The sequence below is a fragment of the Myodes glareolus genome, chromosome 13, assembly GCF_982192425.1.
Source record: "Myodes glareolus chromosome 13, mMyoGla1.1, whole genome shotgun sequence".
Taxonomy (NCBI): Eukaryota; Metazoa; Chordata; class Mammalia; order Rodentia; family Cricetidae; genus Myodes; species Myodes glareolus.
The window spans coordinates 48,175,794-48,202,521 of record NC_142038.1 but is presented as its reverse complement, the minus strand read 5'-3'; the positions used below and the strand labels follow the sequence as shown (position 1 = coordinate 48,202,521).

Sequence of the window (26,728 nt, the reverse complement as noted above, 5' to 3'; positions counted from 1 at the left end):
ATCTAAGCACACGCTAGCATGCTCAACTCGAAGGTACAAGTGGAACTGTTATCTCATTTCACACACCTCACAATGCAATCCCTAATGACTGACGTGCGCTGATTTCTGTGCTATAATGTTTAGCAATTTTATGGTCCAAATTCTGCAAAAAGGACCTTCAGTTTTTTAAGATACATTTATAATATAGTTCTTTTAATGATGACATTTAAATTTTTTTGCCTTTAACATTCCTCAATTTATATGTTTATGTTAACATGTGTAAAGGATCTATACTTATCTTGGAAACAATATGCATGGAGTTTTTAAAATCCTAGGTGATGTCTCTTGGTCCAGCTTTTACCTGGAGTGGGAAGAGACTGTGGGATTACCCAGGAGGAAAGTCTGGCCCTAGAATAGACCTGAGCCCTGCACCAGGAAATAGTCTGGGAAAAAATAGCTATGAAAGCCACTTATTAAGCACCCACGATTCTCAAGGTCCTTCTGTGTGTGACAGAAATCCTATCTTCTCTCCAACTTCTTCAGCCACTTTAAAACCCTCTGTTACAATAAGACCTTTTGCAGAAATCACATACACTATGGTGGCCTGGCCTGAGGAAGAGAGAAAACAATTGAGCTTTGAGGACAGACCAAACTCCTGGTGGGGTTATCCTCGGAGATGCAGGCTTGTCCAGAATTATCCAAGGCTAAAGTGCTGGGGTTGTTAACGGAGGTGGCATCCTTCTTCCGAATCTTAAGAGCCAGACTTGGCCAGCACGCAGGCAACTGCTTCTACAGAAACTGGCTCCAGATTCTTAGGGAGAGCTCTAGAACAGTGCTTCTCAATGAGGCAGAGGCCAGGCACCCCCTTTTGTAAGCCACTAATGCTGCCACCTTTTAATACAGTCAAAAGTCATGTTGTGGTGACCCCCAACTATGAAATTATTTTTGTTACTACTTCATAACTGTAATATTGTTACTATTCGGAGTCAGACGATAAATGCCCGTGTTTTCTAATAGTCTTAGGCGACTATGTGAAAGGGTTTGTTTGACCCCCAAAGGGGTTGTGACCCACACATTGAGAACCACTGCTTTAGAAGGTTCATAAAAGTAGAGGACAGCATTTTTTTTTTCTTCCTCCCCCCCCCCCCCGCAACCCATTTCATGTTCAGTGCTTCAGAACAGCCGACTCACAACCCGCATCAGTTGGCAGGCTTTAGAAAGTTGCCAGGAAGCACACTTTCTTCCTCTCAGGCAGAATAGCCACCCTGGCATCTTCTCCTGGACCCTTAAGACTGGCGTTTCAGAGTTTCTTCTTCATTCATCCTGTTCAAAGCAGAGAAGCCGCTCGGTGAGGCTCTGTCAGACTCACGGCATTTTCTTCCTAATCTCATTTTGACCTTGTTCAGGGCCCAACAAATCCTAATCAGCTGACAGGCGGAATCAGATGCTGAGTGCGGCTCTGCAGCCAGCATTTCCGCCTGATTATGCCCAACCGGGGCCACTCAGCAAGGGCATCCTGGCCACCTGGTGAGTCAGCTGCCAAGTGGACTGGGAAGCACGGCAGACATTCTCAAGAAATTGCATTAGTTACCCGAGGCAACCTCAAGGACAGACACATCAGCGAAGCTGGAGGGTACACCGGGTACAGTGGCTCACAGAAAGGGGTGCCTGGCCCCACCTCACTTTTACCCAAGAGCATTAGCCAATTTTTTTCCAGCAGCTATAGGTGGGACACTTGGAAAGGGCCCCTCGCACAAGTGAACTGCTTCAGCCCCTTTAGGACACCCACCCCCCAGTGCTTCTTCTGGTTTCTTTTTTCTTTTATTGGAGACAAGGTCTCCTGTATCCAAGGCCGGCCTCAGACTCCCACGGAAGCTAAGAGTGACCTTGAACTCCTGACCCACCTTCCCAGTGCCGGTATTACAAACATGTAGGCCATTGCATCCTGCTTCTGCAGTGCCGGGGAGCCAACCTAAGGCCTTTAGCATGCTTTGATACAAAATTCTACTTGTTTCCCTGGGCTGGTTTTGAACTCAGTGTAGACAGTCTTTCTGCTTTGTCATCCTACTAGCCGAGAACTACAGGCCTGTACTGCCAAATCCGGCCTCTGTGATTACACTCCATAGGCCGAAGGTCTTGTGAGAACATACAGTACCAAAACATATAAAGTGGCCTTCACCAGTTCAGTCTTCCCTGAAGATGACCAGGGGTGTGGGGTTTGGCTCTCTCAGGCAGAAGGTGACTTTGTGCCCATGGCTATAATGACACTTAGTAACCCGCTCTGTGCGTTTACAGTGCTCCTTGCTTCTTTGTTTACAAACAGACCTTCAAGCCCTGTGAGGTAGGTAGTACAGGCCTGGAATCCCAGCAGTCCGGAGGTGGGAGCAGAAGACAGGGAGTTCGAGGCTAGCTTGGGCTACAGAATGAGATTTGGGGACTTTGGTGTAGTCCATCCAATCATCGGTCTTTCTTTCTGGGTTTATTGATTTCGGAAACTTCCCTTTAACTTGTCTTTCTGCCTTTGTCCCTTCAGCCCCATGGGTCAGTCCAGAAGAATCTTGCTAAAAGTAAGTCAGATTGCCTCTCTCTTTGTTCCAAATCGTCTATCTGGAACCCTTCCTTTACCGCACGAGCAAAGCCAAGCTCACGCGTCCCACCGCATCTCGCAGCTCAGCCCATGCTTACCTCTTCACTCCTTGTGTTACTTGTACGTTGCTCATTGCATAGTGCCAAGCCTGCCCAGATGGACCCAGCACTTTCTTTGTAATGGTGCTTTGGTTTGCAGTTTGTTTTTTCTGTGTTGAACTTAAACCTTCTCAAAGTCTTTGGGACAGAAAGAATCCAAGTTTTGTCAGCTAGCATGGCTTATCAGCTCCATTGACCCGATGGCCAGGGATGAGAACCCTTCTGCGTTAGGGGTCCAAGGGGAAGCGCATGAGAGTCACTGCTGTCCTTAGCACACTGAGAACACTGAGAACTGAACCTGGCACTGCTGTCTGTCTCTGGGAGTGATAAGTGTGGCTGGAACACCCTGGCTGCGCTGCTGGCTCAAATGCGAGCCTGGTGCCCAGAGCCCTGCAGTCTGGTCCACAGCAGGCTATGAAATCTAGACAGTCTCAAGCCCCTTGAAAATATGATGAAAGTATGACCCCCATCCCCCAGAAAAGCAAGCTTGTTTGCACACACACACACACACACACACACACATTTTTACACTTAATTTTGGAAAGAATCAAGATGCAGGTCTGGAGAGATGGCTCAATGGTTGAAAGCACTGGCTGCTCTTCCAAAGGTCCTGAGTTCAGTTTCCAGCGACCACATGATGGCTCACAACCATCTGTAATGAGATCTGGCACCCTTCTCTGGCATGTGGGCATATATGCAGGCAGAATGTTGTATAGATAATAAATTAATAAATCTTTTTTTTTTTAAAGAATCAAGATGCCCCAAGCCCAATTTAGTCTCACAGTAAGAATGCCTGGTTTGGTAACTGCCTTACTGTTTGACAAAACAAGCAAACCTATCTGGATCCCAAGTCCACCATTTAAATGAACCAGAAACTTGCATGCAAAAGATGATAGACCTTAGGGAAATGTCCCAGGTAGCACCACAGCAAAAGTTAATGAGATGAATTGACAGTGAGTGTTTACAGAGGCATGATCTGAAATCCTGGCAGAAAGAAAACAATGCAAGCAACACAGCCTTTAACCGGACCTATGCAGGGAGGCGGGACTAGTCCTGGGCCCTTCTTTTCTATCTATGGTCTTCCCATTGGCTGTCCCCACACTCTGCAGGAGAGACCTAAACTTACCAGAGCATAATAGACCACATCTTGAACTAACCCCTATCACTGGGTTAAGATCCCATTGAATTTCTGTGGTGGCTAGGTTTTTTTGTTTGTTTGTTTGTTTGTTTGACAACTTAACACAAGCTGGAGTTCTCTGGGAAGAAGAACCTTGGTTGAGAAAATGTGTCATTCAGATTGTTTGTCAGCGCTCCAGCCCTGACTCCTCTCAGTGATGGACTGTGATGTGGAACTGTAGCCTGTCATTAACCTTTTCCTCCCCACGTTGCTTTTGGTCATGGTGTTTTTCCATAGAAATTGAAACCCTAACTAAAACAATTTCTTAACAGTTTTATTCAGATATAACTCACATGCCCCACAGATCACGTGTTCAGCATGGTGATCTTACTATAGTCACAAACCTATGGAGCCATAAGCACAGTCACTTTAGAACATTTTTGTCACTTCAAAAGAAGCTCTGTGTTCCTCAGTGGTCTGCTGACATTTCCCCCTTCCTGTCAGGCTCGGATAGCCGCAGATCTACTTTCTGTCTTGAAGATTTCCTTTCCTGTCCATTTTGTATAAATACAATCATTCAATGTAGGGTTTTCCCCTTAGCATAATATCTTCAAATTTCAATAATATTGTAGTAGTATGCATCAAAATTTATTTCTAAATTTTACTGCTGAATGTTTCATTGTAAGGATACACCACATTTTACTCCATCTACCAGCTGATAAATATTTAGGGCTATATATTACAAATTATAATGCTATGAATGTTTTATATGAAGATATAGAGTGTTTTTTAGATTATTTATGTATATGTATGTGTGCCTGAGTATGTCTGTATGCACTACATACATGTAGGTACCCTCAGAAGCCAGAAAACAGCTTCTGATCCTGTTGAGCTTGAGTTACAGGTGGTCTACAACCATCTGATATAGGTTCTGGGAACTGAACCCAGGTTCCCTGCAAGAGCAGCAAGTTCTCTTAACCCCTGAGCCATCTCCTGCCTGCAGAGGTCTTTCTCTTTAGTATTAACCTAGGGATTCAGACACTCAAAGGAGAGATGCTCAGAGCACACATTTTCGTATATGCATGTATTGTGTGTACGCATGTGTGTATGTGTCTCTGCATCATAATCTTATACAGAAGCAGGCCAGCATGGATGCTAAGTCCCTCATAGTGCTTCCTTTCCATTGGAACCTTCTGGGTGATCCTGGGACTTGACTCAGTCTCAGTGTCCAAGGGGGATTATGTCATCCCTAGCAGAAAGGTGGCAATGCCAGCTTGTGACCCTTACAGGGCAGTGTGAAGATGAATGGCAGACGTCCAATGGGCTCTACTCTTTGGAGGGTCAAGTCCATATGAATAGGTTAATGTGTGCTCCCAGATGGAGGGTGTTGTTGGCACCCAGGCTCCTGTTTCAGCTCAGAGCCCATGGCTTGGGGCTTGAGAGCATGGATGGTTTGAGTCTCCATTTATGATGACATTAAGATGTGGTTTCCCTTGAGATTAGAATCTGGTCATCTCTTGAATCCCAGAGACTATCCCCTAAGGAAAAGTCTAGCCCTTTTCTGCTTGACCGTGCTGAACAGGGCAGGGGCAGGAGAAAGGGCAGTGTCCCATCTAGTGACCAGTGCCCAGAGGGGCAAACTTGAATTCTAAAACTTATCATTGAACTAGTTCTTGGACTGATCACCCTGCCCCCTTTCTCTGTAAAGCACCTTGTTCTCTACAGAACCCTAGAGTACCTCCTTCCATCAAGTCTGTGATCCCTTGACCTCTGGAGAGGGGTCAAATCCAATAAGGCCTCCTGTAGAGAAGTACTGAGAAGTCAGGTGACAGGTGTCTTAAAACATCTGAGGGTCCTATGTAGTCTGCCAACTTCCTTGGGTCTCTTGGGCTTTAAAATCAGGCCCCAGGAGATGGCCCTGAGAGGCATCTCTATGTTAAATGAAACAGAAATGAAGTGGCAGACATGCCTGGGGCACACCCCAACATCAGCACTCACTGGTTGTATGCGCAAGGACGTGTACCTCCCCCACCTGAAATGACGTAGTAGTAGAACGTGCCTAGTGGGCAGATTCACTGTGGAGACTTTGTGGGATGGTGCTACAGGGGCTTTACCTGCATCCCGAGCTTTACCAATGTTCGCTGGAGTTACGTTACCTTTAAAGTCAGAATTGAGGCCCGCAAGCAGGCTAATGTTCTGTTGGTCAATTAGTTGGACTCACTTAATTGGACACCAGTTATTCAGAAGATACTAGAAAAAGGCCTGGGAACAAAATTTACCTTTCCCCCAAGGTTGAAAAATTCAGGTGGAAAAGAAACTAAACATTATGAAGTTTGAGACAGGGTCTCACTGTGTAGCCCTTGCTGGCCAGGAACTCCTATGTAGACCAAGCTGACTTTAAACTCAGAGGTCTGCCTGCCTCTGCCTCCCAAGTGCTGGGATTAAAGGCGTGCACCACCATGTCCAGCTCCTCGTGGGGTTCTTAAAGAATCATAAACAAACAGCAGTCCTGACAATGCCGTTCAGGTTCAGAGAAGAGAGAAGGCAGAAGTGTCTGGAAGGGTTGGGCAAGGCCACAAGGGAAGCAGTACTCTGAGGCTGGCAGACGCAAGGCAAGATGAATTCCATCAATAGAGCGGAGGGAGGATCGTGGACAAGGGAGTGGAGGACAGAGCAATATGTACGGCACAGGCAGTGAGTGACGGCCTAGAGGAGTCAGAGCATGGGGCTGGTCTAGACCTGAGCCAGCATAAGCTTTCTGGTGTTAGTTCCTTCCTCACTGCCAGGGGTCTCTGGGTACAACAAGGCAGGCGTCTCTTAGTGATCTGTTCTACCAACAATTATCCTTCCTCTGAAATTTCTTATCAATAATGCGGATGAATGAAAGGAGAAGGGAGACTGAAGTTACCATCGCAGAAAGAGCCACATAGTGGCAACTGTTGGTCCTGGCTCCTGTAACCAGCCCCCTTCTCTGGGGATGAACACTTGGATTGCCTTTTGGGGAGTCATCCTTGTTACTCTCAATCCAGGTGGTGTTGGAGAAGATGACACCCCTACCCCACGGCAGCAATAGATGCGGGCCTTTCCACGTTGGTTCTGTGAGACCCAAGCCTAAGTCCAGCTGGAGCGGGATGTCAGCGGGATATGGACTGAGTTGTTGGCAACCACACTGCCACCATCACCGCAAGTCCTTCTGGGAACAGAACATGACCAGGAGCCAAAGGCAAAGGATGGAGCGAGAAGGACTCAGGATGCCATCACCTTCCCACCTAGCGCCACCGTACCAAAGCCTCGGCTTGCAACATGAGAGAGATATATACCATCTTTTCGCCTGAGTCTCTTCACTCTCAGTTTAGATTGTGATCATTGACAGAATCCAGATTTATGCAAGGACATGACTGCTGTTGGGGTTTTGATGACGTCTTCTTAGCATGGATATATGCAAACCATCGCCCGGCGTGGCCTAGGTCTGCAGTAACAGAACCCATGTGCTGGGCATAGTGGTCCCTGTACTCATCTTCAAATGGGCATATATCCATGTGGTGGGCTCAGGGTTGCAGAAGGCTAGACCAAGATGCAAACTGCCCCTCTTTCTCCCTACTCCGCTTACCCAGTAACTCTCCCCAGACTCTTAACTTCATCCCTCCTTTTTTTCTTAAAGTAAGGAGTTATTGAGTCTATTACGTATATTTTGCAGGACTCTGAAACACCAGGGAGGAGCAAGAAACTGAAGACTGGCAAGTCTCAGTTTTGTCTTTTGTTTTCCTTTGTGTTCCTTAGGGGAGAATCAGCTGTTTCTTTCATTTCCTGTTCCACGCTGTGTCTTTTAGAAAGCATTAACTTTATGGTGATGGGATTTGGCTAGCTTACAATTTCCTGGTTAACCTCTTCTTGGATCTGAGCACAGATAATTCACTGGTTAGAAATAATTTCCTGCTTCCTGGCTAAGAACTCGTCCTATATAGTTCTTTCTAGGGGGTGAATTCGCCTCTGAATGAGAAGCAGGAATCTTTGAAGACTCCAGCCTATCTTTGACCCAGATCTGGGAGTGGGGGTGGGGAGGATGAGGGAAGGGTGGGGGAGGAAGAAGTAGAAGGCAAGGAGCAGGAGCGTAGGCACTCACCTCTGTCTCTGTTGTGTTGTGTGCGTGGGGGGGGGGCTTTCTTTCTGGGTGGTGACAGCCGCTGCAATCACACTGGGCTCCCAGGGCACTGCAAGTAGCCTGCTGGAAAAGGGCGTTTCCATTCACCATTAGAAGGGAGTGTCCATCCAGAAAAGAAGGCCTTTATCCCCTGGAGGCTGCTGAGCCACTTGTCCTTTCTCTCTATGGTGTGAAAGGAGCTGAGGAGACACCCCCTCTCCAAGGGAAAGGCTGGGTGAAACTCTACACCCCACTGGCCACTTAGCAGGTGGCTTCTTGGCCTTGGGGCCCCCGGGAGGAAGGTAGGGCCACCCTGTCCAGCCCCTGAAAGGCTGGCTGGCATTGGTATGCCTACAGAAGGCCAAGGCCAAGAGCCCATGCTCTTTCATTTCCCCTCTGATGTGATTTATTTTTGGACTAGACACACAGGCTATTTGGGGGCTGGACAGCTGCCAGGTGAAAGGACAAGTATGTTGGCCAAGTTGTGTCTATGCCCTGCTCTGAACTTGCCCTTGTCCCTTCTCTCACATGAGATTGGTGGTGGTGGTGGTGGTGGGGGTCTTGCTCTGATCAACTTTTGCAACTCCGCATGCTTTTTCAACTAGTTGATCGCTACCCTCCGAAACGTCACAGAGCATGCAACGGGAACTGTCTTCCCTTCTGCATGTGAAGCAGGTGGGTTCTGAGGCTGGTGGTCATGCCACATAGGCATACACACTAGTCCGAACAAGGAGACCCTCTAGTCAACACGGGGCGGACCCTGAGACTAGACGGCGTTGTGCAAACGGTGCGGGAAAGCTAGGCTCAGTGACCAAGCGCCCAATTCTCCCTCGCGCTCCTGGTAGTTCCTGTTTCCTAGGCTTGTGGAGTACAGCGTTGAAGTGGGTGGATTTCTCACCTCCCATTCTTCGTCACTGAACGGGACTGGAGAGCTGAAGCAGGCGTGCTTGACCTGATGGCGTGCACCTTAACCTCGTCTCTCCACTGTCGCGGCTCTTCTGGGCTCTCGCTGAATGCCCTGAATGCCGTCTCTCCCCTGCCCCAGCCCCTTTCATCCTCGGGGCAGCCAACCCTTTGCTCTGTGTGGCAGCCAGGGAAGCGGAGATGTGGAAAGGCCGAACCTTACCTTCAGAAAGGTTGAGGTGCTGGCTCCAGACTGTCTGCCTCCAGGGCTGGCGCTTTTTGACCACTTTGCTCTGCTGCCTTCTCTGGTTAAGATTTTGCCACTCCCCCCCCGCCCCCACCCCAGAACGAAGGAACAAGAGCCTCAGGGGTGAATCGGACCCATTCATTCAGCCTTCAATTACATCCCCAAATTCAGTTTTTGAAAGGGAGACAGAATAGCTTTTTTGTGTGTTAACTGTCTCAGGCTGAGTCTAGGTACAGGATGGAATCTCTGCTCTCCCTTGTCCTTGGAGACATTTCCCTGCGTGTGATTCACTGTGCAAACAGAGCTAGCTGGGTCGAGCTGCCCAGGCTGGTCTCCCAACCGGTCTGAGCTCAAGTGCCCAGTTTCTTGAGGAAGAGCCAGAGATAGCACTCAACTGCTTGTCCAACACTGCCCTCTTCAGGCTCTTTGTGCCATTACACCAGGGCAATTCTCTACCGGCTATCTCAAAAATGAGTTTTTAGAAACCTTTCCCAGGCCCTCCGAAAATTACTTTGCCAGGGAATGTGTTTGTGCCGATATTAATTCTTCCCCTTTTGTATAAAAGTTGAGAATTCAAACCACCCTTGCAAATCTTAGTACGGTGTCTTTGCCCAAAATGAAAAAAGAAAAAATCTCCAGGTTCCCTAATGATCCAGACGTTTCCTTTGATGATTTAAATCAGTTTTCTTTAATGATAAATTAAGCATTTCCTCATTAAACAACCATTTCCCCCATAAGTTCACTATTGATTGCTAGACCTGCAAAAGCCATTCAAGGTAGTATTAGAAAAAACATCCCACCCCTGTGTGTTTGTGTGTGTGTGTGTGTGTGTGCACGTGCGTGTGCATGCGTGATATGTGTACAACTGTTTTATGGGCGTGTCGGCTGTCTTCTTGTATTGTTCTCTACCTTAGCCTTTAAAATGGGTCTCTTGCTGAAACCTGAGCCTGTGGATTCGGCTAGCCTGTCTGGCCAGCAAGCCCCCCAGGACCTTTCTGCCTCTGCATCTCAGTGTTAAGGGGACACACGTGCCCCGTAGTGACAAACTTTCCACCATATTTAGTATGCAAACTCAGATGTTCTGGTTTGCTGCCACAAATGCTTCTCCCCAGTCCCATAAGAATAGATACTCTTTTTTTGTTTGTTTATTTGTTTTTCCAGGCAGGGTTTCTCTGTAGCTTTGGAGCCTGTCCCGTAACTAGCTCTTGTAGACCAGGCTGGCCTCGAACTCACAGAGATACACCTGCCTCTGCCTCCTGAGTGCTGGGTTTAAAGGCATGCGCCACCTCTGCCTGGAAAAAATGTAGATATTCTTGAAGAATATTGTCCCAGTGTCAGTTTAAACTCCAGTATTTATGATATGCTGGAGGTTCTCACCTTCAAGCCGTATGAACTTGACTGTGAAAATTAACATAGCGCTTTTCTAAAATCATGTGTTTGAAAAAAAATGAGGGATTTGACTTCTCTTCTGAGTTGAACAATTTTATCTGGTGCTGTGCTGGGAACTGAACCCAGAGCTTTATCCACGCTAGGCAAGCACTCCACCACTGGCTTTAGCCTTAGCTATTTATTTTTTTTAACTTTTGATTTTGAGCCTGAGTTTTGTGTTGCCTAGGCTAGACTTGAACTCACTTTATAGCCTACCTAGACCTTAAACTTGTGGGCTTTTAGACCCTTTTAGTAATTAATTTTTTGAGAATTCTGTAAGTGCACGTAAGGTATTTTGATCAAAGTCACCTCCTATTACCTTTCCTTGTTCCCTTCTCCTCTAACCTTTTCTTTCTAATTAGCCCCCTTTCTATTTTCACGGTGTGTGTGTGTGTGCTCACGCATTCATGACTAAGTTACTTATGGTCAGTTACATGGACATGGGTGAGAGATTATGAGATCAGGAGCAGTTTACTGTTAGCCAGACCACTGAAGACACTGTCTGCCTCCTCTTGTGAGCAGGAACTACTTATAGTTCCTCAGGGGAAGGTGGGGATTCTTGGGCCCCTCTCCATGTATGTCAGAACGCTGTCAGGCCCAGTCTTGCGCATGTCTGATACAGGTAACGGCAACCGCTGCCGTTTCATGAGTGTAATACCCATGCCATAGTGGAAAGAATTCATTCTGCAGCACCCCTCCCTGTCTTCTGGCTCTTACCTTCTTTCTGCTTCCTCTTCTGCCACGTTCTTTGAGCCTCGAAGCGATCGATATAGATGTCACTTAACCTATCAAATTCTACGTTCGGGGGGCATTTTCAGAGTTGCTTCAGAAAACAGAGCAAAAATTCATGAAGATTGCTGCTCACCAGGGCTGGCTATTGCTGCCTGCCAGTGGCAGGGTCATGATCCATGCACTGAGCATCCACCCTCTGTCAGGCCTTTGGACCCCAGATATAAACACAGTGAGCAAAATCCAGCTTGCTATATGCTGACTTCCTTGCCATGGCTACCTTTAGGACACTGAGCAAAGGAAGCAGGTTAATAATTACTCAAATGAGCCACGAAATTCAGCTTGTTGAAGTACGAGCACAGTGGGTATTTAATGAGGCAAGAATGCACAATGGACATTGACCCTGGGAGCCGGCTTTGTTCGTGGCGAAATGAGCAAAGGCAGCTGGCTCGGAGGACATGAAATCTAAACCAAGAATAATGCTCCAAGAATTTGGAAAAAAAATCATGGAGAAACTCAGGAAAGGGGCTTCTAGACAGTTAAGAGAAAGAAAGAGAGACTGCCGTGTTTGGTTTCCTGCTGCTGTGACAAGACACTGACAGCTTTTCATATGGGCACGTGATCCAGGAGAAATTCTCACCAAACTCCTAATCACGGCTACCTCTAGAGGGCATGAGAATCAAGCCAAACTAGCTGGGTCGCTGGTGGTGGCATTCTGCCTCTTCCTCCTCTCTCACTGGATTAGGTTCTCAAAATGCACTCTCTCCATCCCTGCTAACATTCAAGTATCTCAACCACGGCCAGGCAGTGGTAGCGCACGCCTTTAACTCCCACTCAGGAGGCAGAGGCAGGCAGATCTCTCTGAGTTCGAGGCCAGCCTGGTCTACAAAGCCTGTGAGTTCCAGGATAGCCAGGGCTATGGAGAGGGACCCTGTCTCAAACAAAACAAAACAAAAACAAAAACAAACAAAAGAACACCAATGAATGAATAAATAAGTAAATAAATAAATAAAATCACCTGCAACAAACTTCCTAAGCTCTCCTGGGGTCTGCTTTCCCTTTTCCAAACCAGCTTACCTCCTAACCCAGGAAAAGCACCGCTCCCATTCCGTCTCTAACTCAGGGAAGACCTGAATATGCTCTGGTTATAAATACTCTCCCAGTGACTGAAGGTAACAAAGGCTGGGAAAACTTGCTTGTCAGCTTGGGATCCTTGGAATCAGGGTGGAAACATATCTCTAGGTGTGTCTGTGAAGGTGTTTTCAGAGAGAATTGACTCAGGGCTGGGAAGACCTTCCCTCAGTAGGGTGGCACGTCTTCCCGGCAGCCCAGATAGGAGGAGGTGGAAGGAGGAAGTAGAGTCAGCTGCCACCTTCACTACCTCCTGAGAAAGTTCATTTAGGCGTGCTGTGCCGATCTCCCCCGATAGACTCCCGCTTCTCTGGCCTCCCAATGAAGATTGACCGTCAGCAACTCTCCAGGGATTTCAGTGTTGGACTGAGACTGCTAAATCATCCAGATTCCTGGACTGGGCAGCTATGGGGGGGTCTCTGCCTCTCCAGTGTCCCAGCACACAGATGGCCTATCATATAAACCTATTCTAGTAAACTCCCGTTTCATCAGACACGTGCACACACACGTGCATGTTCATGCATCCCGTTGATTGTGTTTCTTTAGATCACACTGCCTCTGCCTAATACGTTCACCAATATTGACGCATCCATTTGCAGTTGGCTGGGAAGACTGGCTCCGTGTCAAGTACTTGGACTGAAGAAGCTCGAAAACTGTTTTCAGGAAGGAGAGGAGAGATGCTTACCAATACACTGGAAGTGACTTCTCACATTTCAGTGGCCAAAGAAAGTCCTATATATACAGACAATGAGGTAGGGCATTTCAGGGCTATTGTTTTCTTGCAAGGTGGCGAGGCCATAAATATTAGGAAAACATGAATCCTGTAATTGCTGGGTTCACAGAATAAAGTTTGCTAAGCCTGTTCAAATAATACACATAGATCCTTGCTCATTTATCTATTCACTTCACTGTCATATTTATACATTTGAAGCTGTATTATATGGTATATGCAAATTTTATAACCATTGGGAATTAAACTTTTTATAATCATGTATTCCTCTTTATCGTCATATTGTTTTTAGTCTAAAAGTCTTTGCCCCATAGTACTGTAAGTCCTATTAACTTTATTATAATTTTATTAGCGTTTATATTACCACTCTATAATTTCATTTTAACATAAAGTTTCAGACTTTTTATGAACAGTGCATAAAGTTTCAGCCAGTTCTTTGGTTGACTTTTAATTAAATCACTTGGTTCATTTACATTTAATGTGATAGCCAATCTTCCTAGACTTAAGCCTAGTGTGCTCTTCCTCTCCGTACTGGGAATTATACCCAGAGCCTTCGAATGCTAAGCAGGTGCTCTACCATCGAGCTACATCCCTAGCCCCTTTTATTTACTTTGAGACAAAGTCTTTCTAAACTGTCCAAGCTGGCCTCAAATTTATGATCTTCTTGCCTCAGTCTCTGGAGTAGCTGGGCCACACGCATAAGCCACCACTCCTGTCTTTAAATGCCCATCTTATTAATTATTTCACTATTTATTTATTATCTATCTATTTATTTATTCATTTTATTTGCTTGTGACAGGGTTTTCACATATATGCCAATCCTCCTGCCTCTGTTCTCCTAGTTTTAAATGGCATTTATTGTGTGTGTGTTCTGTGCTCTTTTATTCTTTCTTGCTGTTCTTGCAGCAATTGAATATTGTGTTCTCTCCTCCACTGCGCTGGAGATTGTCTATCCCCCGGCTGTTCTTTGCAGGTGGCTCTAGAGACGACAATGCAGAATCACAAATTCTCAGTGTCTAGGGTTAGTTGGCACTTCTGTCTTTTCCCATAGTATTGCAAGAACCTTTGAGCATTTTCGTTCTCATTCCATTTAACCCCTCTGCTGGTCTGTATGCGCTGCTAAGATACCTTCGTGGTTTTTAGATCCCGGCAGGCATTGTTATGTTACATCTCTGCCCTGCATTGCCATAATCTGTTGTCTTCAATTGCTTTTGCTTTTCCACAAAGAACATCCTTTCATTTTTGTGCTAGTAAAAGTTCCTGAACCTGTATTAACTTCTTTTTTTTTTTTTAAAAAAAAATTGTGTTTCATTCATTTCCGAGACAGAGTTTCACTGTGTAGCTCTGACTGTCCTGGAACTAGCTCTGTAGATCAGACTGGCCTTGAACTCACAGAGATCCGCCTGCCTCTGCCTCCCGAGTGCTGGGGTTAAGGTGTGCACCCCCACCGCTCGGCCCATTAGTTTCTTTTTAAACACTAGAGGCCATTTCCCCTGGGCGTGGGGTTCTAGGCTGACAGCTGGTTTCTTTTGTCACCCGAGCTGTTCGGGTTTCGCTGATTTCTCCTTTCCTGGTTTCTGTCTGTTAAAGCCACGGTGGCTATCTCTAACTAATTTTCTGTTTGTGTTTGGTTTTTACCTATTTTACTGTAATGCACTTGAAAGTGGCTTTTTCAAAAAACGTGTCCTGCCTGTGGCTCTCTGGGCTTTCAGAATGTGTCAGTTGTGCCTTTAGCCGCTGTTGGCAGTGTCTCCACCACTTTCCCTTCGGCTCTTGCTGCTTCCCCGCTCTCTCACTTCTACAATCTCGGTCTTCGCCGTTTACTCCTCTTTTTTTCCCCGATAGCCGTTTTACATCGTGTCGTTCCTCTGTGTTTATCCTGATGTCTTTTTCTGACCCACACCTCCTTCAGCTGTGTCTAGTCTGTCAGGCTCCTACGTTCAGCTACTGTGTTTTGTTGTTGTTTATTGTTTGTGAGACAAGGTCTCTTTACGTAGCCTTTGTTGGCAAAGAACCCGCTGTGCAGACCAGGCTGACCTCCAGATCATCAAGACCCAGCTACTTCTGCCATCCCACCCAACTGAAGTTTTGTAATATTATTTTCCAGTTCTAAAGTTCTATTTTGTTAGTTTATTAAATTGTCATCTTTTCATAGTTTTTAGCTCTCTATTTCTTATGTATTTTATCTCATTCAGTAAATATAATATGAAATTTTTATATGTATTTGTTTTGTGTTTTTGTATATGCATGATATGGGCACATGGATGCCACGAAGCACGTACGGAAGTCAGAGGACAACTTTTAGGAGTCACTTCTTTCAACTTAACTCACCAAGGTTTAGTGGTAAGTATCTTTTCCTGTTGAGCCATCTCACTAACCCAACCACAGTTATTTTCAAGTCTTTTCTGCTAACTCCAAATTACTGGAGATCTCTGGTACTTTTCCTATTAGAGTTGTTTCTGCTGAATTGCTTCCATATTGTCTTATTTCCATGTGCCCTTGTTTATTTTTATATATGCTGAAATTGTATGTGAAAATTGTTAGTAGAAGTAATGAGAGGCGTATTTGGATGTTATAGGATGTTATTATATTTCTCCAGAGAGTATTTACATTGCTTCTGCAAGACACCTGGGAGCCATAGCAGTCTGGGATCACCTCATTCTAATTTGATGAATTAAGTTAATTGGATGTTGGCTGAGGCTTTGTGAAACCCCGTCTGCTTCCAATCCATTCAGTCCTAAGGTACAGTCCTGTGGGGGTCCTGGCCCAAGAGTAGAGGTTACAGGCATTCCCTCATTTGGTAGGCACTGGATTCCAGCTTTTCTCCATGGAGGCATGCTGAGCTGGGTCTAATTTCTCACTTCCTGAGCTGTCTTTTCCAGCAGGAGTAAATGTCCCATCTACTGAGCCTGCTGCCCTGAGTGCCCTCATCCTCTGGGCCTTTTCCTGGTGGCTCACCGGGACCTCTCTGCCTCTGACGCTTTGGAGATTTCATTTTCAGTTTTTCTGCTGTTCCTGTTCCTGCCACTGGGAACACTGGGCAGATGTCTTCTGTCTGCCCTAACCGGATGGTAGGTGGCGTAAATCAAGATGCAGCCAGGTGTGCATGCAGCTGCACCTGTGGGAGTTGTGGATGCTGGGTCCTTGGTGGAGGCAGGGAGGCGGGGGGGGGGGGGGGAGAGCGGGGGCAGGAGGGCCCCAGTATCGCCAGTTGTCAGTCCAAGAAACAAAAGATGAATCATGGGCTTTTAAAATACGATATCCCGATTTTCCATACTGGTGCTAAGAAAGAAACAACCAAAACAAAACCTTCTTGGGCCAGATGTGATGGATGGCCCCCCACCTGTAAAGCCAGCTCTTACCAAACTGAAGCAGGAGGATAGATCCAAGGCCAGTCTGGGCTACACAGTGAGACCCTCTCTCAAACCAAGGACTAAGTCACAACAACAAAATAATTATTACCTAGTCCAAAGGGGGAAAAAAAACCAGAAAAACACTTGGAAAGAAACCAGTCCAAGACACCAGTTTAAAATATGAGAACCATAGGCTGAGTTGCAGGGAGCAATGGGGGTAAGTAGGACTCCTTCCTATTAAATCCCAGCCTCCCAGTAGTCCGGGATGCCTTGAGTAAACACCAGTCGGTCCATCTCTCGGCACTCTGCAATGCAAAGCATAGTTCTAAAGTTAATTTATGTCTTTCTGCAATTTCCTTAAAATGCCAAAGGGCCGGGGGGTGGATTCCATTCATAACACCCACAGCATTTCTGAAGAATCCTCTTCATTTGTCTCTTTCGCAAACCCTCCTAATGACAGCCTACTATCTACTCCACCTCCTGAATCTGCCTCCGGAATACCCACCCCATAATTCAGCACCCCCCTGGCTCTGTCTCCTTTATCCTTCTTCCTCTGGCCTTCTGACCTCGTCTGCCTCCTTCAGAAGAGAACCCTTGCTTAGGTGGCCCTGCCAAGCCATCCCACCCACAGAATAGCATCTTTTAAAGACACCTTCCTGAGTTTCCATATTCTGCAGGAGAAATGTACCAGAATTTAGCTAGCACCATAAGCCCTCCCTCACAGGAAATGGGGGCGAGGACACCGTGGTAAAATATTCTAGAATGCCTGCTTTTTCCAGTCCCACAGCCGTGGCATCTGGGACGATGCCACGATTGAGACCATTTCAAAAGGGGGAGAACCCATTTCTAGGAGGTTTGGGCACCCAAGTGAGTCCTCGATGGCAGCCATTTTCATGTTATTTCTATTGGTAAGCCAAGGTTCCCTCCCCAGTCATCACACCCTCCCCCACTCAGGCAAAAGTGGGAAGGGAGGGTGATCCAAGAGAAATCAAACTCAGATTTCCCCTTATTCGTCTAATAATAGAAAGTTGGCAAAGCATGTCACAGCATACAAAGTATTTGATAAAAATAACGTCTGTTTGGCTTGGGAGTAAAGCTGGAGGAGCCTGGAAATGTAATTTATTCCTGCCTGGTGTGTCCTCATCCTAGAGGACCAATTCTGTCTCTCTCCTTAATTAGAGATATCTCAAATGCTGCCCTTCGTGGTCACAATGGCTGCTTCTCCCAAGGACTGTCGAAGGAGGCTGCAGGCAAGGGAAGCATAGACTAGAAACTGGCTCTTCACTACTCCCACCCACCGCCCCACCACAGGGTGGTATCAGGACCACCTGATACCAGCAAATGAGCCAGTGGGATCTGGGAGATGCTGCTCCCAAAAGGAACCGAATGTGGCACTGTCTCATAGCGTGGGTGTTAGCCAATGACTGGATGTTCCCCCCTTTTCTCTCTGGGTGCACCTGTACATCTTAGAGTCCTTGAAATTAGAAGGCTAGATTGTACAGCCTGTAGTCCCTCGGGGGGGGGGGGATCCTGGATCCTTAAAGTCCACTCTCAGTGGGGCCCCTTCAACTGTGCACATTAGTGTGAAAGGAGCGGCGGGCTACGTTCAGCCCGGATCCTGGCTAGCTTAACCCCCGAAATAATTACACGGAAACTGTATTCATTTAAACACTGCCTAGCCCATTAGTTCTAGCCTCTTATTGGCTAACTCTCACATATTGACTAACCCATTTCTAATAATCTGTATGTCACCACAAGGTCGTGGCTTACCAGCATGAGTCTAGCCAACGTCCATCTTGGGAAGGGGAATCATGGCGTCTGCCTGCCTCTGCTTCTTTCTCCCAGCATTCTGTTTTGTCTACTCCGTCTATCTAAGCTGCTGCCCTATCAAAGAACCAAGGCAGTTTCTTTATTAACTGATGACCCTGCTACATCACACTAGAGTGAGGCTGAAGGATCTGGAGGAACCTCACACGACCCCGTTTGTTGTCCGTCAGTTGATGGATGGATTTAGTTATGGTGAAGTAGACATAACCAAGTTTACAGTTTAACTACTTTTAAATGTACATTCACATACATAGGCAACCATCACCATCCTCCATCTCCACAAATCTTCCATGCTGGACGACGGAAACTCCCTACCTGCCGACAGTGCCTGCTCTGTCCGCTCGGTCCCTCAGCTCCAGGCAGCCACCATTCCCCTTTGTTCCCTCTGAGTCGTCAGGAGAGTGGAATCAAGTAGTGTTTACCCTTCTGTGTCTGGCTTGTCCTTTTAGCAGGATGTCCTCCAGGTTCCCCCACGTGGCAGCACGTGGCACAATGTCCTTCCTCTTTACGGCTGAGCGATACTCCATTGTCCGCAGTGCTAGGTCTTATTTAGCCAGTCATCCAGCAAAGGATGCTTGGGTTGCTTCTACCTGCTGATTGTAATGAATAATTATGACTAAGTAATAATAATGTCATCAATCACAGTAATAAATAATAATGAATAATAAGTTGTAACAAATACACGTCCCCACCCCTCACCCCCACTTTTCCCTCATTCCCTCTCCTTCCTCCTCCCTCACTTCTCTGCCTGTTGTTGTTTGGGCAGTCTTCTTAAACTTGGGTCTCTTGAGCCTGGACTCTAGCAGGGCAACTTCTGCACACGTCCCTGATGGGCCTTTGAGAGGAGCTGAGCACAGCGCACAGTGCACGGTGCACAGGAAACATCTTGGAAAGGTTGGCGCTCAGTACTACTTCTTCTTAAGTTGACCTTAGAATCTGTCTTGATTTTTAATTACATTTGTTTTTTTTGGGGGGGGGGGAGGGACATGTACAGCCCACAGCATACGTGTGAAGGTCAGAGGACAACTTGTGGGAGCCAGTTCTCTGCCTCCACCATGTGGGCCCCAAGGATTGAACTCAGGTTGTCCATCTTGGTGGCAAGTGCGTTTACCCACTAGGCCACCTTACCATCCCTGTCTTGATTTTACTTTTTTTTTTTAAAAAAAATCATTTATTTATTATGCATACAATATTCTGTCCACGTGTATGCCTTCAGACCAGAAGAGGGCACCAGACCCTATTACAGATGGTTGTAAGCCACCATGTGGTTGCTGGGATTTGAACTCAGGACCTTCGGAAGAGCAGGAAATGCTGTTAACCACTGAGCCATCTCTCCAGCCCCCCCCCCCCGTCTTGATTTTAATACCTATAAACTTTGAATGAAGAAACATAAGTCTTTAAAGACTTCTTATTTGGGCAAAAATTCTGAAGCTATGGTATCATCTACAGGTCACCTGCCTCATCCAACACACATCAAATGGGGCCCTAGCCCCTCCTCTTCACCTGGACAGCAGCCTTGCCCGTGATGAGCATCTCCAGTTCCTTGGCTCTTTTGTCAGGCAGGTAGAATTTAAAGGCTGACTTACCTTGTTAAGGTAAAAGCGAACGCATTAAAGAGCGGGTTAGTTTTCATGGCAACCACTAGGGGGCACCCTCAACTCAGCCATGAGTATCAGTGCACCACCCTAGGGCTCTCAAGGGGAAGGCTGAGTGACTGGCTTGAATAATAAAGGGACCACGAGGAGATAACCACCTTTCTTTGGAAGATCCCCCAAAGTGATAGAATTTGGGGGCTCAGGTAGACCTTGCCCTTGCAAGCTAGAGTCAGGTTTCTCAAAGTGGGGTCCCAAGACCAGCAGTATCAGCATCCAGCCACGACCAACTTGGGACTCCAGTTCTCATGCCCCACAGCACGCTGGGATCTGTAGCTCCAGGTCCAGTGATCTCTGGTCCTGTTGTTTATTGTTTGGCTTTGGTTACTGTTTTGGAGATAGGGATTCCGTACGTAGCTCCAGTTGTTCTGGAAGTCTTCTGCCTCAGCCTTCTAGTAGTAGAATTTACAGGTGTGTCCCGCCACGCCCCCACCCGACCCCTGCTTGCATACCCTTCTGTTTATTTGAGACCCAGTGTCACTCTGTAGTCCAGGCTTGCCTGGAACTTGCAGTGATGCCCCTGCCTCTGCCTCCCGAGTGTTGGGATCACAAACTTGTGTCACTAATTTTAGCTAAAAAAAATAAATAAAGAAAGAAATTTTTTTAAAAATTCAGAACATGCTCCATACCCAAGACTGGTCTTGAGCTCACACATGTCCTCCTGTCTCAGCCCCTGGAGTGTTGGGATTGCAGGAATGAGCCCCACACCTGCCATCTGTCTCCATGGCTGTTCCCCATCCCCCATGAGGGTCAAGTTGGCTCAAGGACTAGAACCACTGCTCCCTAGTCCAAGACACCTTCCTGTGTATTCACTGGCGGCAAAGCCATGCTGGTGTTTGAGCTATTCACACTGCGGCCAGGAGGTAAAATGGAAGAGCCCCTTCCTCCATGCCAACATCTTCTCAGAGTCCTTCATCTGAGGACACCCAAGGGTGCTGAAGTCAGTCCTTCTACATGCATCTGTGTGCAGTCTCAGGGCTCTGCCAGACCAGGGGCTGAGGGAAATCACAAAGCGTGCAGGGGTCCTTTCCATGGGCTCCAGCCCTCTGTGGAAGGCAGCTGTTGGAACGACCATTGGGGAACAGGGCGGTGAGTAGGTGTCACCAGGAGCCGAGGCATAGGAAGGGTAGAACCTGCTTGAGACTGCCAGTGGCGAGGAGGGAATAGAGATTAGTACTAAGGATGCTGGGAAGCCAGGGACCAATCTCTTGAGCATGTAGACAGGCTACAGAGAAGGCCCCAGAGAGTGTTTGCTACCCGTGAGAGGAATAAATGTGTTGCAGAAGGCACACTTCAGCCGAGCCCAGCACTCAACGGCAAGGCTGCCTGGCAGGCTGCTCTGACTCACATCAGTTGTGGGATATGCCACAGGCAAGTGTGACCACAGATCTTGCACTTGAATGGGCCATAATTTGCCTGCGGGCTCATCTGCTTGCTGTTTAATATAGTTCCCGCTCCTGCTCGCTCCTGCGGCTTATGTCACGGTTCCGGGTGCCAGTGGCTCCTCTCTGACAGAGTGCTGTCCCCTAGACAGCTGCAGCAGTGTGTCACCTGGCAAAGAGGAGCCCATCTGGTGGCAGGATGGAGCTGCACAGGATGCATGCCCACCACAGTGGCTCCCGGATGGCCCAGAGGTACAGTGGCCACCAATGCTTTACATTTTCCAGACTCACTCAGGACCTCTCAATCCTCAGCTGGAGGAGGAGGATCTGGGGGAGGGGCAGTGGGGGGGGGTGCTCCAGCTGGTCTCTTTCACCTGGGATTCTTCCCTAAGAGCTGGAAGAGTTCTGCATAGTAGGAATACACTTTCTATTGCTGTGGCTCTCTCTCTCTTTTCCTCCCTCCCTCCCTCCCTCCCTTCCTTAAATTTATTCACTTATTTTACACCCCGACTGCAGCTCCCCTTCCTCCTCTCCTCCCATTGCTTCCCCACCTCCCCTCTGCCCCAAGCCCACTCCTCCTCTGTTTCTTCTCAGAAAGAAGCAGGTCTCCCAGGGATGACAACAAAGCCTGGCATATCTAGTTGGGGTAGGACTAAGCTCCTCCCCTCATATTAAGGCTGAACAAGGCAATCCAGTACGAGGAATAGGTTCCCAAAAGCCAACCAAAGCATTAGGGACAGCACCTGCTCCCACCGCTAGGAGTCCCACAAGTGGACCAAGCTACTCAACTGTCACACGTGTGGAGGGTCTAGGTCGGTCCCATGCAGATTCCCTAGCTGTCGGTCCAGAGTCTATGAGCTCCTGTAAACCCAGGTAAGTTGTTTCTGTGGGTTCCCTTGTGATGACCTTCACACACACACACACACACACACACACACACACACACACACACACACTCCTTTCTTCCTCCCTCTCTTCAACGGGATTCCCCAAGCCTAGTGTTTGACTGTGGATCTCTGCGTCTGCTTCCATCAGTACTGGATGAAGGCTCTCTGATGACAATTAAGGTAGTCACCAATCTGTCTGCGGGAGATGGCCAGTTCAACAAAGTTGAAATCTTAGTTGGGTTCATCCCTGTAGATTCATGGGATTTTCCCTTGCACCAGGTTTCTACTTGCTCCCCAAATGCCCCCAATATCAAGACTCTCCCCCTCCATTCGCTCCCCAAACCAATCTCTCATGTTCCCACCCCCACCCACCCAATTTACCTAAGAGATCTCTTCTATTTCCCCTTCCCAGGTAAATCCATTCATCCCCCTTTAGGCCCTCCTTGTTACCTAGGTTCTATGGGTCTGTGGATTGTAGTATGGTTATCCTTTACCTTACAGCTAATATTCACTTATGAGTAAGTACATACCATGTTAGTCTTTCTGGGTCTGGATTACCTCACTTGGGATGATTTATTTTTTCGAGTTTTATTCATTTGCCTTCAAATTTCCTGATGTCATTGTTTTTAACAGCTAAGTAATACTCCATTGTATAAATGAACCACATTCTTTGGTTGAGGGGGCATCTTCTACGTTGTTTCTAGGTTCTCTATTTCAAATAACGCTGCTATGAACATAGTTGAGCAAGAGTCCTTGTGTTATGATTGAGCATCCTTAGGGTATATGCCTAAGAGTTGTTGGTATAGCTGGGTCTTGAGGTATATTGAGTTCCAATTTTGTGAGAAACTGCCATATTGATTTCCAAAGTGTCTGCACAAGTTTGCATACCCAACAGCAGTGGAGGAGTGTCCCCCTTATTCCATATTCTCTTCAGCATGGGACCTCATGAAACTGAGAAGCTTCTGTAAGGTGAAGGACACTGTCAATAGGACAAAACAGGAGTCTACAAAATGAGAAAAGATCTTCACCAACCCCTCATCTGACAGAGGGCTTATCTCTAAATTATATAAAGAAATCAAGAAACTTGACATAAAAAACCCCAAATAATCCAAGTAAAAATGGATCTAAACAGAGAATTCTCAACAAAAGAATCTGAAATGACTGGAATTCACTTAAAGAAATGTTCAACATCCTTAGCCATCAGGGAAACACAAATCAAAAAGACTCTGAGAATCCATGTTACACCAGTCAGAATGACTTAAGATTAAAACCACTAATGACAGCCGTGGGTCTTTCTTAGCTGCTGGGCCACTGTGAAGTATTTTGTTTTGTAGGAGTGTTTGTGTGCATGTTGGGTATACATGTATAGTCACATGTGAGTGAGTACATATGTGTATTGAGGCCAGGCTGGGGACTGATGTCCAGGGTCTTCCTTAATCCCTTTCCTCTTTACTTACTGATCCTGGAACTCATCGGTTCAGCTAGGTAATGTACAATGAGTGCTCTATCCACCAAGCCGTCTTCTCTGCCCTATACAAGGAGAGTTTCCTCTAGGTTTCTGTGCTAGGTGTGTGTGTGTGGCTGTCCAGGCGATGATGAGAGCCCAACGAGACATCAAAAGCAAAAGTTGAGCTGGGTGTTTTTTCTGAATGAAGTAATTTCAGCAGCAGGAGCCGTTATCTGTGTGCCAAATTTCTTGGAAATATAGCATGCTTAAGGCTATACATTCTAGATCAGTAAGCATGGGGCAAGACCCAAACTCCTGTCCTAGGGCACCTTAGTTTACAATAGGGCATAGCCTCAGAATCCCATTGGAAATTGAAGATTATTGGTCAAAAATGTGTTTCTACACCTAAGCTGCTGAACACCCTAGCTTGGCAACACATTATACGTAGTGGTGTTTGTTTTCCTCAAGTGCCTGCCTGAGAGCCGTGGATCACTTCTGCTGACAACCTCACAAGAGTAACACATTGTTAGCTGGGTATGGTGGCGCACGCCTTCAATCCCAGCACTTAGAAGGCAGAGGCAAGAGGATCTCTGTGAGTTTGAGGCCAGCCTGGTCTACAGAGCTAGTTCTAGGACAGCCAGGTCTATGCAGACGGACCTTGTCTCGAAAAAAAAAAAACTACACACAACATAAAACAAAACAAAACAAAAACCAAGCAACAAAACAAGAGTAACACATTGCATCTTACTACCCAGAGAAAGATTATAATTTAAAGTTCAGTTTCTTGATTGCGTCTTGCTTTCGCTCCATCTCACGGAGTCTGGGACCATCAGTATTGTTAACCAGGTCTATAGACTAATCTCAGAGTGTGATCTTAGCCTGCTGGTATTCAAGCATCCATGGAAGTTATTAAAGATGCCAGGTCCTTATTCTCACCCAGGCCCACCAAACAAGCAGCTCTAGAGGGTGGTCTGCCTTACTTTCTTTTCTCTCTTCTCTTCTCTTCTCTTCTCTTCTCTTCTCTTCTCTTCTCTTCTCTTCTCTTCTCCCCCTCCCTCTCTCTCGCTCCCCCTCCCTCCCTTCCTCTTTCTCTCTCTTTCTTTCTTTTTTTGACAATGGTTTCTATCCCAGAGTAGCTTCAAATTTGCTATGTAGCTGAGGATGACCTTGAAATTCTGGTCCTATCCCACTTCTGATCTAGCCTTGCAAGTGCTGGGATTATAGGTGTAGCAATCATGCCCAGAACTTCCCGCAAACTTCTCTCACCCCCACAGCAGCCGGAGAGCAAACAAACAGCCATAGACAGATAGGCCATAAGCATGCTTTTAACATTACTTCACAACATTTCAAAGCTTGCAATAGACAACAGAAATGGAGAAAAGGAATAGAAACAAAGAGGGAACTGAAGGGCGTGAAGCCAAGACGTGTGCTGCCCACGGAACTCCACCCCGCAGCCCCAGCAGCTTCATTTTTAGCAGGTAACCGACAGCAGACATGCAGTGTGGGAACGGCTGCGTATCTGATCCTGACGCACTGTGACGCACGGAGAGGCGCGAAGCTCAGATTTCCCCCTCCTGGACCCTCGATCCGTTTTCCAGACTCAGCCAGTTTTGAGGAGCGAAGCTAAGTGCCAGCCAACATCAGACAAAGAAGCAAAGAAGGTAGGAAAGGTGATGTCATTTGAGGCCATCTCGAGTCAGAGGCCAAGAAACTGTGATGGAAAAACACAGGGTTCCTCACCTGGGTGCTCAGCCAGCCTGGAGGCCCAGCCGAGTGTGTGAAAAGACCAGCAAAGTTCTTTGTGGAGAGGCTGGCTGGAGTCAGAGACCTCCTTCTGGCCTTGAAGCAGCCCCAGCCTCTATTCCTCAGCCAGCTTGGCTTCACACTCCCCTTGGCAGTCTGGCCTTGTTGTCTGTGGGTGCAGGAAGCTGCAGTCCCTGAGGACCCTGGCTTTAGCCTACAGGTTCTGACCGCTGAGGGAGCAGAGGGATACATTTCTAATGTCTGTGAGGTGGCTCAGTGTGACTTTGCTTCCATCCCTATGGAACCTTCCACGTGGAAAAAAAGAGCAATGCTCTTCTCTAAGGACTCAGCCTATGGGACAATGCCACTCTGTTCCTGAGTTGCTGGCACCCAGGCAGTTAACCCAGAAACCTTTCTCGTGCCCTTCAGGGCAGGCAGATTTTAAAACACTCTCTTCAACTTTGTCCCAGCATATTCCAGGCTAAGGAGACACAGCTGCTTCCTTGCTGTTTTTCCATGACTTTCCTGTGACCGTGAGGTCCTCCTCTGCCGCTAATGATCCCTGGGACAATTTGTAGTGCTTCAGAATTCCCCCAGGGAACTCCTGACACAAGAGAAATCTGTGTCCACTTAACAAGATGGGCTAGGGATTTGTGCTGTGTCTTTCTCTCACCCCTTGTGGCAGCCAGAGAGCAAACAACCATAGGAAACCAGAAAACCTCTACCTACTTTTCACATTGTTCGGTAACAGTTAAGAAAATGAAGCTAGCTAACAGAAATGTAGACCATCCCAGGGAAAGGAATAGAAGCAAAGGGGGAAGTGAAGGAAGCAAAACCAACAAAACCAGCAGATATGTGCACAAATTCCCTAGTATGTCTACCAAAGATAGCACACAAATTTGGTTCTGAATTTTTTTTTTCAAGAAAAGAAGCCCCCAGTCTTAAAGACAACCTGGATGATGCTGTTTCCTAACCTTTTCCTTTATTAATGAAACGTCAGCTTTATTGAGCTTCCACCAAAGGCCAGACACTGCCCTAGGCACAAGGAGCTAGCCAAGAGGATGCCAAGTTTCTGTCTTTGTAGAGGAGACTGTCTGGGGGGCAGCGGGACCAGATGTGAGTGGGCTTTGGGGGGGATAGGTATGGGTGTGGGGTGGGGTCCAGGGTATGGGGTGTGCGTGAAGATAGGAATGGAAACGCTATACGAGCAATGAAATCCATAGCAACGCTCTACATGAGATGAGAAGCGCTGACTAAAACAGCAAGATGAAGCAGCTCTCCCTGGCATGGAACATGGCCCTGATCATTTTACATAGCGTCACTGGGGGAAGTCTCCTCAGGGAGTGA

General features: G+C 47.0%; 1 protein-coding gene across 6 annotated transcripts in view; it reads right to left on the bottom strand.

Moving 5' to 3' along the window:
- Fgf1 (fibroblast growth factor 1) overlaps positions 1-11,526 on the bottom strand; it is a 103,195-nt gene extending 91,669 nt beyond the window's left edge. The window contains exons 1-2 of one of the 6 annotated variants that reach the window (XM_087896090.1): positions 11,218-11,526; positions 7,905-8,006 (exon numbers count right to left, since the gene is read on the bottom strand). The gene's annotated coding sequence lies outside the window, so the exon portion shown is untranslated. Of the gene's footprint in view, positions 1-7,904; positions 8,007-9,048; positions 9,064-11,217 lie in introns of those variants that run through there. The other 5 variants (XM_087896088.1, XM_087896089.1, XM_087896085.1 and 2 more) reach the window with 5 other exon arrangements.
- Positions 11,527-26,728: the final 15,202 nt, after the last annotated feature.